This window comes from Sapajus apella, unplaced genomic scaffold (genome assembly GCF_009761245.1).
Source record: "Sapajus apella isolate SASKATOON/1434 unplaced genomic scaffold, GSC_monkey_1.0 scaffold2, whole genome shotgun sequence".
In the NCBI taxonomy this organism is placed as follows: domain Eukaryota; kingdom Metazoa; phylum Chordata; class Mammalia; order Primates; family Cebidae; genus Sapajus; species Sapajus apella.
Genome location: NW_022436942.1, coordinates 78186189 through 78201343, shown reverse-complemented (window position 1 = coordinate 78201343; position 15155 = coordinate 78186189). Strand labels below are relative to the sequence as shown.

The following is a 15155-nucleotide window of genomic DNA, read 5'->3' as shown; positions in this document are numbered from 1 at the left end:
ACAGAGCAAGACTCTGTCTCAAAATAACCTTCAAAAAAACAACAAAAAACCCCCAAAAAACCATCATATCTCATGAGACTTACTACCATGAGAACAGTGTGGGGGAAACTGCCCCCATGATTCAATTATTTCCACCTGCCCCTGCCCTTAACACTTGGGATTATTACAATTCAAGGTGAGATTTGGGTGGGAACATGGCCAAACCATATCACTATCACACACAATCTTGGGAACCAAGAGACCCCTTTTACAGCAAAGAAAGTGTGGTGTGATGTGATAATGGGCCTATGGCCATGGGCTTCATTGGTCTTACCATGTACCTATTGCCCAGAAGTCACTGGTCTGATAGAATAATAGGATGGCCTGTTGTATTAACTGTATGTTTCCGATTTTCTTTTTACAAGTGCACAAATCCACTTTTACTTATTTAGTTTTCATTAGTGTAAATATTTGAAGTGGACAGCATCACGCGGATTCTGTGTCCAGTGGCCTTAGCAGGAAGATTGCTTTGGAATTTAGCACAAGCCATGCCACTGTTTCCATAGATGTGAGTTACCTTTCCCCAGATTACTCTGGTTTGGTTCAATTTGCCACCAGGAGTCACTGTGTTATTCTTTGCTTTGTATAAATAAGCACATCTCTTGCCGAAACAGGGTTCAGTTTCATCTTGGGCATAAACACCTCCAATTTTAAGGAGAGCTGTATGCTCCCTTTGGTTCTGGAGCCCCTGCTTATAGCCAGCAAAAATGACCTTGGGACCACAGCCTTCCAAATATATTCGCCTTTTAGAAGTCCTTTTCCCACACTAGGCACAGTGGCTCATGCCTGTAATCCCAGCACCTTGAGAGGCTGAGGAAAGCAGATCATTTGAGGGCAGGAGTTCTAGACCAGTCTGGCCAATGTGGTGAAGCCCTGTCTCTACTAAAAATACAAAAATTAGCTGGGTGTGGTGGCACACGCCTGTAGTCCCAGCTACTCAGGAGACTAAGGCAGCAGAATCATTTGAATCCAGGAGGCAGAGTTTGCAGTGAGCTGAGATTGCACCACTGCACTCTAGCCCGGGTGATAGAGCGAGACTCCATCTTTAAAAAAAAAAAAAAAAAAAAAAAAGGGCAGAGGCACCATTCTCTGCATATTGGGGGACTAGCCTCACCAGTCCCACATCTCCTCCATCTCATCCCCCCTCTTCTTCGGAAATCAGTGGCTGGCAGAGACTTCGGGCTGCACTGGTGCCTCACTAAGGTATATGGATCTGTTTCTCATATTTTGATATCTGGGGCCTTGCTGACCTAGGAGAGCCTGCCCCTTCCAGGGCTAGCCAATTCCCAGAGAGAGTAAATGGCTCTCTTGTGAGCCTTCCTGTGCATACTAACCAATCAGAGCTCATAGCTCCCTTCCCCAACTTTCTCTACTGTTCTCATCCTCTGGGCCACTGTTCCCTGTGCGAATCACCCCAGGGCCAGGTACCATACAACTAGAGATAGCTCCTACGTCCCAGAGCCTGCTGAAATTATTCAACTGGACTAATCCTAAACCTGTTTTCCCTGCCTCAGCTGTCCCTGTGAAAACCACAATATAGGCTCTTGCCCACATTTCCCCTCATCCCCCTCTGCTTCCTGACCAGCCCTGGCATTACCAGAAAGTAGTCCTGATTCAGACCCCAAGAAAGGGTTCTTGGACCTTGTGCAGGAAAGAGTTCAGAGCAAGTCCACAGCATAAAGTGAATGCAAGTTTATTAGAGAAATGAAGAAACAAAAGAATGGCTACTCCATAACAGAGCAGCCACAAGGGCTGCTGGTTGGCTAGTTTTATAGTTATTTCTTGACCATACACTAAATAAGGAGTGGATTATTCATGGGTTTTTCAGGAAAGGGGCAGGCAATTCCCAGAACTGAGGATTCCTCCCCTTTTTAGACCATATTGGGTAACTCTGGATGTTGCCATGGCATTTGTAAATTGTCATGGCGCTGGTGGGAGTGTCTTTTAGCATGCTAATGCATTGTAATGATTCGTGTATAATGAGCAGTGAGGAGGACCAGAGGTCACTTTCATCATTATCTTAATTTTGGTGGGTTTTGGCCGACTTCTTTACCGTATCCTGTTTTATCAGTGGGGTCTTTGTGACCTGCATCTTGTGATACCAGTCCTGCCAAATTCCTATCTCATCCTGTGACTAAGAATGTCTGACCTCCTGGGAATGCAGCCCAGCAGGTCTCAGCCTTATTTCAGCCAGCCCCTATTCAAGATTGAGTCGCTATAGCACCCATAACTGGGTACAATGGCTCACACCTGTAATCCCAGCACTTTCGGAGGCTGAGGTGGGTGAATCACTTGAGGTTAGGAGTTCAAGACCAGCCCGGCCAACATGGTGAAACCCCATGTCTACTAAAAATACAAAAATTGGCTGGGCGTGGTGGCACATGCCTGTAGTCCCAGCTACTTGGGAGGCTGAGGCAGGAGAATAGCTTGAACCCGGGAGGCAGATTTTGCAGTGAGCCGAGATCATGCTATTGCCCTTCAGTCTGGGCAACAGAGTGAGACTTTACCTCAAAAAAAAAAAAAAAAAAAAGATTGAGTCACTCTGGTTCAGATGCCTCGCACACTGGTGTTTCCCCTATGTGGCCAGGCATGGTCTGGTGTGCCCCCTCCTTTTGGGCACAGTGAGTGCGACACACACTATCTTTTCAATGTCAGTTGCCTCCTGTATTGGCCTCACCATACCTGCATCATAAAATCTACACTTAATAACACCTGTTGAAGGCCCAGTTAATGTGCTAGAAAAGTATACCTTGCAGGATAGGTTGTATCTTTTTTTTTTTTTCCCCATTTTTTTTTTTTTTTCATTTTTGGGTTTTGGTTTTTTTTTTTTTTGAGACAAAGTCTCACTTAATTTCCCAGGCTGGAGCGCAGTGGTGTAATCTTGGCTTACTGCAACCTCTGCCTCCCGGGTTCAAACGATTCTCATGCCTCAACTCACTGAGTAGCTGGGATTACAGTCATGTGCCACAACGCCCAGCTAATTTTGGTATTTTCAGTAGGACGGCATTTCGCCATATTGGCCAAACTGGTCTCAAACTCCTGGCTTCAAGTGATCTGCCCGCCTCAGCCTCCCAACATGCTGGGATTACAGGTGTGAGCCAATGCACCCAGTTATGGGTGCTGTCTTGAAGGATGCAGCTTATTCCTTGAGCTAACAAGTGATATACTGTACTATGCTTCTCTAGTTAGTACATTGGGGTTGGGAAACCGGGGCTGGCCTTTCTCACAATTGCACCTAGTTACCCACTTGCAGATTTTGTGCTTCTCATCCCTGTAACTTTGGGCTCTGTAGGATAAGAGTTCTAATTTCTGGAAGAACTCTTAGGCCTGGGGACACAGTAAGCATTCCACTGAATTGGATGCTGTGACTTTATACTACTTTGTTTGGGTTCCTTGTATTATTGAAGTGACAAGCAGAGAAGGGAGTTTCTGAACTGCCTGGGATAATCATTTCTGATTGTTCTGGGGGATTAGGGTAGCTGCTTCTCAACAGGGGCAGGAGTCAAAATGTCTGGAACCCAGAGGACTCACTAGTGTATCCTTTGATGCTTTCGTGCTTGGGATGACTGTTAATGGGCAGTTACAACAACTGTGACCTGGCAAGAGTTCCTAAACACCTATACTCCTTGGGGATGAATGTCTGGGTAACCCCAGTTAGGTTGTGGAAGAGAGAGATGATCAACTTCAATTATAAAATACTTTTGCAAAATTATAGCAATGAGAAAATTGTGACAGTGAAAGAGATCTGATCTAACCAACCCCCATCTTGCCTTTTACCTCCGAACTACCCTTAATCATTACTGGGCTTGGGTCAAGCTAACTTTGGGAGACATTTAGTTTATCATTTAAATAGCAATTTCCCTTCTCCCAAATTAAACTACTTTGTAAAGCTAATGAAAGAACACTAGAATAGGAGCATGAGGGGAGCCTGAATTCTGCTAGGATCTAGTTGTAAATGACTGGTGGCCATTATTCCAGAGGTCACAAGATTTGCCACTTCCCCAATGATTCCTGCAGATAACACCACTAAGGTAGAACCTAAGATTGGATTTTTGAGATGTCTTTTCAGGTTTTTGCATTTCTGACAACCAGTGGTTCCACCCAGACCCACCAACCGGTCCTGTGGCCCCCACCCAGAAGGGGACTCAGTATGCATAAGGACCATACCCCTATGATTGCATCCCCAACCAATCAGTAGCACCCATTCCCTGGCCAACCAAACTATCCTTGAAAAACCTTAACCTCCAAATCGTTAGAGAGGTTCATATGAGTAATAAACTGTAGTCTCCCATTTGGCTAGCTCTGCGTGAATTAAACTCTTTCTCTACTGCAATTCTCCTGTATTGATAAATTGGCTATATTTGGGAAGAGGGTAAAATGAACCCATTGAGTGGTTACAACTGTGGCCCTAGAACTAGCTTTGGCAGTAGAGACTGTGTATCTACTTGTTTATCTACTTGTAGATACAGTATCTACAAGTTTCCTCTTGGTGCTGTAACAAATTACCATGAACTTACTGGCTTAAAACAATGCACATTAATTTTCTTCTAGTTCTGTAGTCCGGAAGTCCAACATAGATTTCACTGGACTAAAATCAAGGTGTCATCAGGGCTGTATTTCTTTCTGAATGTTCTAGAGGAGAATCTGTTTCCTTGCCTTTTCCAGCTTCTAAAGTCTTCCCCCATTCCTTGGCTAGTGGCCCCTTCTCCATCTGCAAAGCCAGCAATGAAGCATCACTCTGGCCCTTCTTCTGTTGTCATGTCTGTCTCTGACTACAGCTGGCAAAGGTTCTCTGATTTTAGGGACTAATGTGATTAGATTGGGCCCACCTACATAATTCAGAATATTCTCCCCTTCTCAAAGTTTGTAACCTTAATCATATATGCAAAACCCCTTTTGCCATGTAAGGTAACATATTCACAGGTTTCAAGGATTAGGATATGGATATCTTTGGAGGTGAAGAGAGCATGATTCTGTCTACCAGAGACTGGAACTTGTTTCACTAGCCCTCTTGCCTCGGCCTTCCTGGAGTTTGTTGGGAGATAGATAGGCTCTATAACTGATTGGACTTGTCCCTCCCCTCAATGGTAAAGAGTGAGGGCAACTTTGTTTTTACAGATGCAATGGCAGCGCAAAATGGAAAGGTATGAGTGGACCTGTGTGGTGCAGTAGGATTGCATTGAAATAAATCTTCCCAGCTGGGTGCGGTGGCTCACACCTGTAATCTCAGCACTTTGGGAGTCTGAGGTGGGCAGATTATGAGGTCAGGAGTTCAAGACCAGCCTGACCAATATGGTGAAACCCCGTCTCTACCAAAAATACAAAAAGAAAATTAGCCAGGCATGGTTGCACACAGCTGTAATCCCAGCTCCTCGGGAGGCTGAGGCAGGAGAATTGCTTGAACCCCGGAGGTGGAAGTTGCAGTGAGCTGAGATAGTGCCATTGCACTCCAGCCTGGGTGACAGAGTGAGATCCCCTCAAAAGAAAGAAAAGAAGAAAGAGAGAAAGAAAGAAAGAAAGAAAGAAAGAAAGAAAGAGAGAGAGAGAGGGAGAAAGAAGGAAAGAAAAGAAAGAAAGAAATAAAGAAAGAAATCTTCGCAGATTCCTTTGATTATCTTCTTCCTTCTCTACTGGTCAGTACCCTACCCACACTGAATTGCCTCTCTACTTCCGGATTTGTAATGCCATGCCATTGGAATTTGCCAGTCTGGATGGCAGCAAGGTGCTAGGTTACACAACTAAGGAGTACAGGGGAGTTAGTTTCCCCAGGGATCTTGGCCACTGAGAAATGGAAGATGGGAGACAGCTAAGCAGATACATTTCTTCTCCTTTCTCCCTTTTGAGGACCTGTTCCTTGTTGCGACTCCTCCTCGTGGTTTCTCTGGAAAAGACTGTGCACCAAGGAAGCAAGGCTGGTGAGTAACCTGCTGTGGAGGATTGGGATCAGTGGCCTGCATGGCAATATTATACGACCAACAGGCTCATGTGCCTAATGTACAGTAACTACCAGTTACACTGAGACAGCAGGGCTTGCAGCAGAGAAAGAGTTTAATGGTTGCAGGGCAGCCAAGGGAGGGGATGAAAGGAGACACTCAAATCCGTCTCCTCAAGGAGTTCTGGGCTGGGGTTTTTAAGGGGATCACGAACATTGGGGTCGTGGATCAGGGTAAGGGGGATGAAATAATCAGGACATGGAAACTGCATTCTTTTGTGATTCAGCTCCAATGGGGTCCTTCAGTATAGCTGATGTCAGTAATTTCACTGGTATGTAGGACCTGAAAGAATATCTTAAAGGGAAAACTTAACATTTCGCCAAGTTGAAGTTATAACCTGTAGAGCAGTTAGGGGAACTATAATCTTTTTTTTTTTTTTTTTGAGATGGAGTCAGGCTGGTCTTGAACTCCTGACCTCAGGTGATCCAGCTGCTTTGATCTCCCAAAATGCTAGGGCTACAGGCATGAGCCACCGTGCCTGGCCAACACATCACATTGATTTGTATTTCATCTCACCTCTTTCCTCTTTCCTTCCTTATTCTCACCTCCATAGGCTTTTAACTCCTGAATAAAGTGTTAGCACTTTTATCTTGCCTCAGGCTCTGTTTTCTAATCAGGCTAGCAAAGTAGGTCCCAGAGAAATAATTATTTGAGTATGATAAAGGAAAGTTCTGTAGTATTAGGCCTCTAGATGTTTAGAAAGAGGGTTATAAGATTGTAGAGACCACTAAAAAGAAGGTCCTAAAGACATACCCCTGTGACCTAACACTTCTGTTGAGGTATGCCTCTAGGTGGCTCAGTCATATGTGACAGTGATGCAGAGGAAGTCAAGATAGTAGGAATTCAGAGCCTGGAGAGAGAAGTTCCATGAAGCCTTCTCTCCTATAAGATACAACTAGTTATTATTATTACTTTTTTCCTGAGACCAACTCTTGCTCTGTTGACAGCCTGGAGTGCAGTGGCGTGATCTCAGCTCACTGCAACCTTTGCCTCCTGGGTTAGCTGGGATTCTCCTGCCTCAGCCTCTGGAGTAGCTGGGATTACATGCGTGTGCCACCACACCCAGCTGATTTTTGTATTTTTGGTAGAGATGGGGTTTTACCGTGTTGGCCAGGATAGGCTCGATCTGTTGACCTCGTGATCCACCCATCTTGGCCTCCCAAAGTGGGGGCATTACAGGTGTGAGCCACAGTAGCCGGCCTTTCTTTTTTTTTTTTTTTTTTTTTTTTTTTTGAGACGGAGTCTTGCTCTGTCACCCAGGCTGAAGTGCAGTGGCATGATCTTGGCTCACTGCAACCTCCGCCTCCAGAATTCAAGCGCTTCTTCTGCCTCAGCCTCCCTAGTAGCTGGAACTACAGGCATGCACCACCACACCCAGTTAATGTTTGTACTTTTAGTAGAGACAGGGTTTCACCATGTTGGCCAGGATGGTCTCAATCTTTTGACATCGTGATCTGCCCACCTCGAGCTCCCAAATTCCTGGGATTATAGGCGTGAGCCACCGTGCCTGGCCTTATTATTAACTTTTTGAGACACAGTCTTGCTCTGTTACCCAGGCTGGAGTGCAGTAGCGCAATCATGGCTCACTGCAACCATGTTTGTTTGTTTGTTGGTTTGTTTTGAGATGGAGTTTCGCTCTTGTTGCCCAGGCTGGAGTGCAATCATGCAATCTCAGCTCACCGCAACCTCGGCTCACCGCAACCTCTGCCTCCCAGGTTCAAGCGATTCTTGTGCCTCAGCCTCCGGAGTAACTGGCATTACAGGCATGTGCCACCACGCCTGGCTAATTTTTGTATTATTAGTAGATACGGGGTTTCTCCATGTTGGTCAGGCTGGTCTCGAACTCCTGACCTCAGATGATCCACCTGCCTCAGCCTCCCAAAGTGCTGGGATTACAGGCGTGAGCCACCTTGCCTGGCTGGAGCTCACTGTTTAGCAGAGAAGACAGAAAAGATGCATCTAAATGAGAAGTGCAGAATATAAGGGGAGAGTTTGTTTTAGGAGTTTTTGGTGCCAAGAAACAGATGGTCTCCTATTACTGTAAGGATATTAATGGAAATAAGGAAGGCAGAGATTTCAAAAGGCTGCCAGGCCTCATGGGAATTCAGGTAAAAGTGTGCAATTCAGCCTCCCTCCGTGTATCAAACCTGAATCCTGCTGGGTTTCCAAATGACTACATCCTGGGCAGGAAACATAAGGTCCTTCAGGTCCAACACAGCAATCCCAGCTCTATTATTTTATAGATAAGCTACTGTAACAAACACTTCAAAATACAGGGGCTTAAACAAGTTAGAAATTTCCTTCTTTTATATGTGCTAGTCCATAGATAGGGGATGGTTCAAGGAGATTAGGCAGCTTTTATGGTTTGAATATTTGTTCTCTTCAAAACTCACGTCAAAATTAAATCCTCAATGTGGCAGTATTGAGAGGTGAGATCTTTAAGAGATTCTTAGGTCAGATTAATCCTTTCATGGACTGATAAATTAATGGGTTAACGGGTTATCATGGGAATGGAACTGATGACTTTATTTATTTTATTATTATTATATTTTGAGATGGAGTTTCAGTCTGTCATCCAGGCTGGAGTGTAGTGGGACGATCTCTGCTCACTGCAACCTCTGCCTCCCAGGTTCAAGCAATTCTCGTACCTCAGACTCCCAAGTAGCTGGGATTATAGGCACCTGCCACCACACCTAGCTAATTTTTTGTTTTGTTTTATTTTTAGTAGAGATGGGGGTTTTACCATGTTGGCCAGGCTGTCTCGAAATCCTGACCTCAAGTGATCCGCCCACCTTGGTCCCCCAAAGTGCTGGGATTACAGGTGTGAGCAACTGTGCCTGGCCTCATAAAATCCACCCCCTCCTCCTCCCCCTCCCTCCCCCCTCCTTCTTCTTATTCTTTTCCTCTTCCTCCTCCTTCTTTTTTTTTTGAGACAGGGACTTTCTCTTTTGCTCAGGCTGGAGTGCAGTGGCACAATCACAGCTCACTGCAGCCTCAAACGCCTGGACTCAAGCAATCCTCCTGCCTCAGTCTCCCAAGGAGCTGGGACTATAGGCACACACAAGCATGCCCAGCTGAGTTTTTTCAGTTTTTGTAGAGATGGGGTCTCACTATGTTGTCCAGGTTGGTTTCAAACTCCTGGGCTCAAGGAATCCTCCCCCTTCAGCCTCCCAAAGTGCTGGGATGACAGGCATGGACCACTGTATCCAGTCCCTTCCCTTTACAAATGACCCAGTTTTAGGCATTATGTTATAAGCAACAGAAAACAGACTAAGACAGCCATTATGCTTCATGAAGCTGAATGGCGACCCAGGTTCTTTTTGTGTTGTTGCTCTGCCATTCCCTGGCATAGGCATAGTACAAGCTGGCGCACCAGCACTGAAACAGTATTTGAGCCTGTGAAGCAGGGAAAGAGGAACTGGGAGGGCATGCTGCTGAAGTGGCACCCTTTACTTCACTCACATTCTGTTGCCAAGAATCTAGTCATAGGACTCCTGGCACAAGGTAGGCAGGGAAATGTAATTTCTAGGCTGGACATGGTAGCTCATGCTTGTAATTCCAGCACTTTGGGAGGCCGAGGCGGGTGGATCACTTCAGGTCAGGAGTTTGAGACCAACCTGGCCAATGTGGTGAAATCCTGTCGCTACTAAAAATACAAAGATTAGCTGGGCATGGTGGCAGGCACTTATAGTCCCAGCTACTTGGGAAGCTAAGGCAGGACAATTGCATGAACCTGGGAGGTAGACTGAGTGGAGATCGTGCCATTGAGTGAGACTCTCAACAACAACAGCAACAACAAAATAGAATGTAATTTCTAGCTGGGCTAAAATTCCTGGGGAAGGGGGTACTTCTACTGAAAGGAAGGCAAAACGAGTAGGTGATTCAAACTGGATAGGTTGCAGAATTGGCAAATAAATATATAAGACTGACACCTAGTTGACTTTGACTTTCAGATGAACAACAAGTCATTTTTTAGTATAAGTATGTCCCATCTGATTATATTCATTATTTATCTGAAAAATTATTTGCCGTTCGTTGAAAGTCAATCTGACCGGGAGTCCTGGAAAACAGTGATGTTAATGTCAGTGCTTTGGAGAAAAGAACATGAGTTGCTATTGAATTCTCAAAACTTACCCGGGTTTCTTTCTCTTCTTTTTTTTCTTTTCTTTTCTTTTCTTCCTTTGTTTCTTTTTTTTTTTTTTTTTTTTTTTTTTTTTTTGAGACCGAGTCTGGCTCTGTTGCCCAGGCTGGAGTGCAGTGGTGCAATCTTGGCTCACTGCAGCCTCTGCCTCCCGGGTTCCAGTGATTCTCCTGCCTCAGCCTTCCAAGCTGGGATTATAGGCACCCACCACCACACCGGGCTAATTTTTGTATTTTTAGTGGAGACAGGGTTTCACCATGTTGGCCAGGCTGTTCTCAAACTCCTGACCTCAGGTGATCTGTCCACCTCAGCCTCCCCAAATGCTAGGATTACAAGTGTGAGCTACCGTGCCTGTCCTGGTTTCTTCCTTTTCTAAGAAGGTTTAGTTGTCCAGCTCTTCCTTTGCTTCCATAAAATACCTCCAACATCCTTTCTTTCTTTCTTTTTTTTTTTTTTTTTTTGAGATGGAGTTTTGCTCTTGTTTCCCAGGCTAGAGTGCAAATGGCGCGATCTTGGCTCACCGCAACCTCCGCCTCCCGGGTTCAGGCAATTCTCCTGCCCTAGCCTCCTGAGTCGCTGGGATTACAGGCACGCGCCACCATGCCCAGCTAACTTTTTGTATTTTTAGTAGAGACAGGGTTTCACCATGTTGACCAGGATGGTCTTGATCTCTTGACCTCATGATCCACCCGCCTCGGCCTCCCACAGTGCTGGGATTACAGGCTTGAGCCACTGCGCCCGGCCTCAACATCCTTTCATTAACTTCCTTCTTCCCTTCCCTTCCTTCCTCCCTTATGCCCTCCTCCGTCCCTTCTTCTCTCTCTTCCTCCCTCCCTCCCTCCCTTCCTTCCTTCCTCCTTCCTTCTGCCATAGGACATTTCCATTACTCACAATCAAAAACTTGCAAACAAAACATTGCACATAGCCAAGTTTAACCTTGAAAGAGGCATAAATGACAGCAACTCTTTTGGGAATATGTATAGTTTCTTCTGAGGCATCTATAAAAGCCATCACTTTCACCAGCAACAGGATTGAATGTGCTACCATGGTTTGTATTTTATTGTTGTTCTTGTTTTTTTAAAAAAAAACTACCCAAGGCCTATGTTACAAATAAGTGAGAGAGGTATGGATTTGTGCTGATAGCTATCACCTCAATATTAGAAAGGCAGATTTTTTTTTTTTTTTTTTTGAGATGGAGTCTTACTCTATCATCCAGGCTGGAGGGTAGTGGTGCCATCTCAACTCACTGCAACCTTGGCCTCCCAGGTTCAAGAGACTCTACTTCATCAGCCTCCCGAGGAGCTGGGATTACAGGCTTGTGCCACCACATCCAGCTAATTTTCATATTTTTTAGTAGAGATGGGGTTTTGCCATGTTGCCCAGGCTGATCTTGAACTCCTGAGCTCATACAATCCACTTGCCTCATCCATCCAAAGAGCTAGGATTACAGGCGTGAGCCACTGTACCCGACCAGAAAGGCAGAATTTGAATACATTTCTACTATTGGTCTGGCCAAGAAAAAAGTGGCCAATGCGAATTTTATTTTACTCTTCTCTCCAATCTGATAAAGGAGAGAGGCCGGCATGGTGGCTCACGCCTGTAGTCCTAGCACTTTGGGAAGCTGAGGTGGGTGTATCACTTGAGGTCAGGAGTTTGAGACCAGCCTGGCCAACATGGTGAAACCTAGTCTCTACTAAAAATACAAAACTTAGCTGGGCGCGGTGGTGGGTGCCTGTAGTCCCAGCTACTCAGGAGACTGAGGCAGGAGAATCACTTGAATTCTGGAGGCGGAGGTTGCAGTGAGCCGAGATCATGCCACTGCACTCCAGCCTCAGCAACAAAGTGAGACTCTGTCTCAAAAATAAAAATAACAATAAAAATGATAAAGGAGAGAAAGAGGGGAAAAAATACAAAGAGCAAGCAAGAAAGACAAATGAGGAGAAACAGCCAGGCAATTTACAAATTGGATCTTTTTTTTTTTTTTTTGAGACAGAGTTTTGCTCTTGTTGCCCAGGCTAAAGTACAATTGTATGATCTTGGCTCACCACAACCTCCAGCTACCATGTTAAAGTGATTCTCCTGTCTCAGCCTCCTGAGTAGCTGGGATTACAGGCATGTGCCATCACGCCTGACTAATTTTGTGTTTTTGGTACAGACGGAGTTTCTCCATGTTGGTCAGGCTGGTCTTGAACTCCTGACCTCCGGTGATCCACCAGACTTGGCCTCCCAAAGGGCTGGGATTACAGGCGTGCGCCACTGTACCTGGCCACAAATTGGATAATTATATTGAGATGTAGAAGCATTAAAAATGAGAAAGTTATTTCCAGGTAAAAGGTCCTGATATTCAGGGAACAGCCATCATTATATCAGACTTAGCAGAGAGGTTTGAAAAATCAACTAATAGAAGAGGTTTTGATAAGACTTAGAGAAACACTTTTTGACACCTGAGAGGGGGCAATGAGAAAACAAGGGCTGGTGTGGATCTTTATCTCTTGGTAGTTGAAAGAAAAGGGCAAATTGCTCTTATTCATCCAGGATGGATCAGGTGAGCTCATCAGATCCTTCAGAGTCTAATGAATTATGCTTGGGGTTTCTTAAGGTTTGATGTTCCTGATCATTTTAACTGTTCTTTTTATATGTCTTACTATCATCATGGTTCCTCTGTGTGAGCTCATTCCTCCACTCCTATTAACTCTCCAGAGGTGAGGACTGCAGGGAAATGTGATATGTCACTTCTTGAAAAGCAGACCATTGGTTTCTTTTTCTTTCTTTTTTTTTTTTTTGGTAGAGATGATGGGATCTCACCATATTGCCCAGGCTGGTCTCAACCTCCTGGGCTCAAGCAATCCTTCCCCTCGGCCTCCTGAGTAGCTGGGACTATGGGTGTGTACCACCACTCCTGGCTAATTTTTTTGGGGAGATGGGGTCTCCCTATGTTGCCCAGGCTGCTCTTGAAATCCTGGGCTTCAGCTATCCTCCCACCTTGGCCTCCCAAAGTGCTGGGATAATAGGTGTGAGCCATTGCACCCAGCCCAGACCAATAGTTTCTTGATGCTTCATGCCCTTCAGAAAAAACGATTACAGAATCACAACCTGCTCAGAAGTGTGGCAAACCCAACAATCTGTCACCCCAAACGTGCTAATCATGTGGAACAGTAGCAATCAGATTCATGGCTAGCTCTTGTGAAATAGAAACGTGACACTTCAGTGACTGCCAGGTGGTGCTTAAATAAACTGGGACACTTCACCTTGAAAGCTTTTGGCAAGTGCTGGGAAGCCAAAACAGAAATAAATGATTTAAAAAGCTATGCACATTGCATAGGAATAGTCTAGTCACGTGTCCTGTAATGCCATAGCCTCATGCTATTGAGCACGTGGATTGTGGCTACAGGGTGACTGAGGAACTGATTTTGGAATTTTATTTAAATTTTATTAATTTCAATTTTTATTATATATATATATATATTTCTTTTTTTGTTTGTTTTGTTTTTAAGATGGAGTCTCACTCTGTTGCCCATGCTGGAGTGCAGTGGTGCAATCTCAGCTCACTGGGTTTAAGCTATTCTCCTGCCTCAACCTCCCAAGTAGCTGAGATTACAGGCATTTTTAGTAGAGATGGGGTTTCACCATGTTGGCCAGACTGGTCTCAAATTCCTGGCCTCAGGTGATCCGCCCGCCTTGGCCTCCCAAAGTGCTGGGATTGCAGGTGTGAGCCACCGCGCTCCGCCTATTTTTGATATTTTTTTAGAGACAGAGTCTCACTCTGTCACCAGGCTGGAGTGCAGTGGCACGATCTTGGCTCACTGCAACCTCTGCCTCCCGGATTCAAGCAATTCTCCTGCCTCAGCCTCCCGAGTAGCTGGGACTACAGGCATGCACCACCATGCCCCGCTAATATTTGTATTTTTAGTAGAGATGGGGTTTCGCCATGTTGGCCAGAATGGACCTCATGATCCACCCACCTCGGCCTCCCTAAGTGCTGGGATTATAGTCATGAGCCACCATGTCCAGCCTTATTATTAACTTTTTGAGACAGAGTGTCACTCTGTCACCCAGGCTGGAGTACAATAGTGCAATCATGGCTCACCACAACCTCTTACTCCCAGGTTCAAGCAATGCTCGTGCCTCAGCCTCTCAAGTAGCTGGGATTACAGGTGTGCGCCACCACACCTGGCTAATTTTTGTATTTTTAGTAGAGAGAGGGTTTTGCCATGTTGGCCAGGCTGGTCCCAAACTCCTGGCCTCAAGTGATCTGCCCTCCTTGGCCTCCCATAATGTTGAGATTACAGGCGTGAGCCACTGCACGCCGCTACAAAAGAAACCATTTTAAAATGAACAATTTGGCCTAGGTGCTGTGGCTCACACCTGTAATCCCAGCATTTGGGGAGGCCAAGGTGGGCAGATCACGAGGTGAAGAGATCAAGACCATCCTGGCCAACAGGGTGAAACCCCATCTCTACTAAAAATACAAAGATTACCTGGGCATGGTGGCACATGCCTGTAGTCCCAGCTACTCGGGAGGCTGAGACAGGAGAATTGCCTGAACCCAGGAGGCGGAGGTTGCAGTGAGCCAAGATCGCACCATTGCACTCCAGCCTGGCGCCTGGCAACAGAACAAGACTCTGTCTCAAAAAAAAAGAAAAAAAAAAATTTCATGACATTTAGTATGTTCACAATGTCATGCAACCACTGCCTTTATCTAGTTCCAAAACATTTTTATCACCCCAAAAGAAAACCCCATGCTCATTAAACAGTTGCTTCCCATTCTCCTCTCCTCCCAGCCCCTATCAACCACCAATCTGTTTTGTCTCTATGGATTTACCTATTCTGGATATTTCCTATAAATGGAATCATACAATATGTGACATTTTGTATCTGGCATCTTAGGCTTAGCATATTGTAATTGATTTCCATTTTAAATCAAAAAACCTAGGCCGGGCGTGGTGGCTAACGCCTGAGGTCAAGAGTTCAAGACCAGCCTG

The 15155-nt window shown here is 45.3% G+C and overlaps 1 pseudogene; it reads right to left on the bottom strand.

Annotated features, from left to right (window-relative positions):
• Positions 1-406: 406 nt before the first annotated feature.
• Positions 407-11220, bottom strand: LOC116555031 (annotated as a pseudogene).
• Between the last annotated feature and the right edge of the window lie 3935 nt (positions 11221-15155).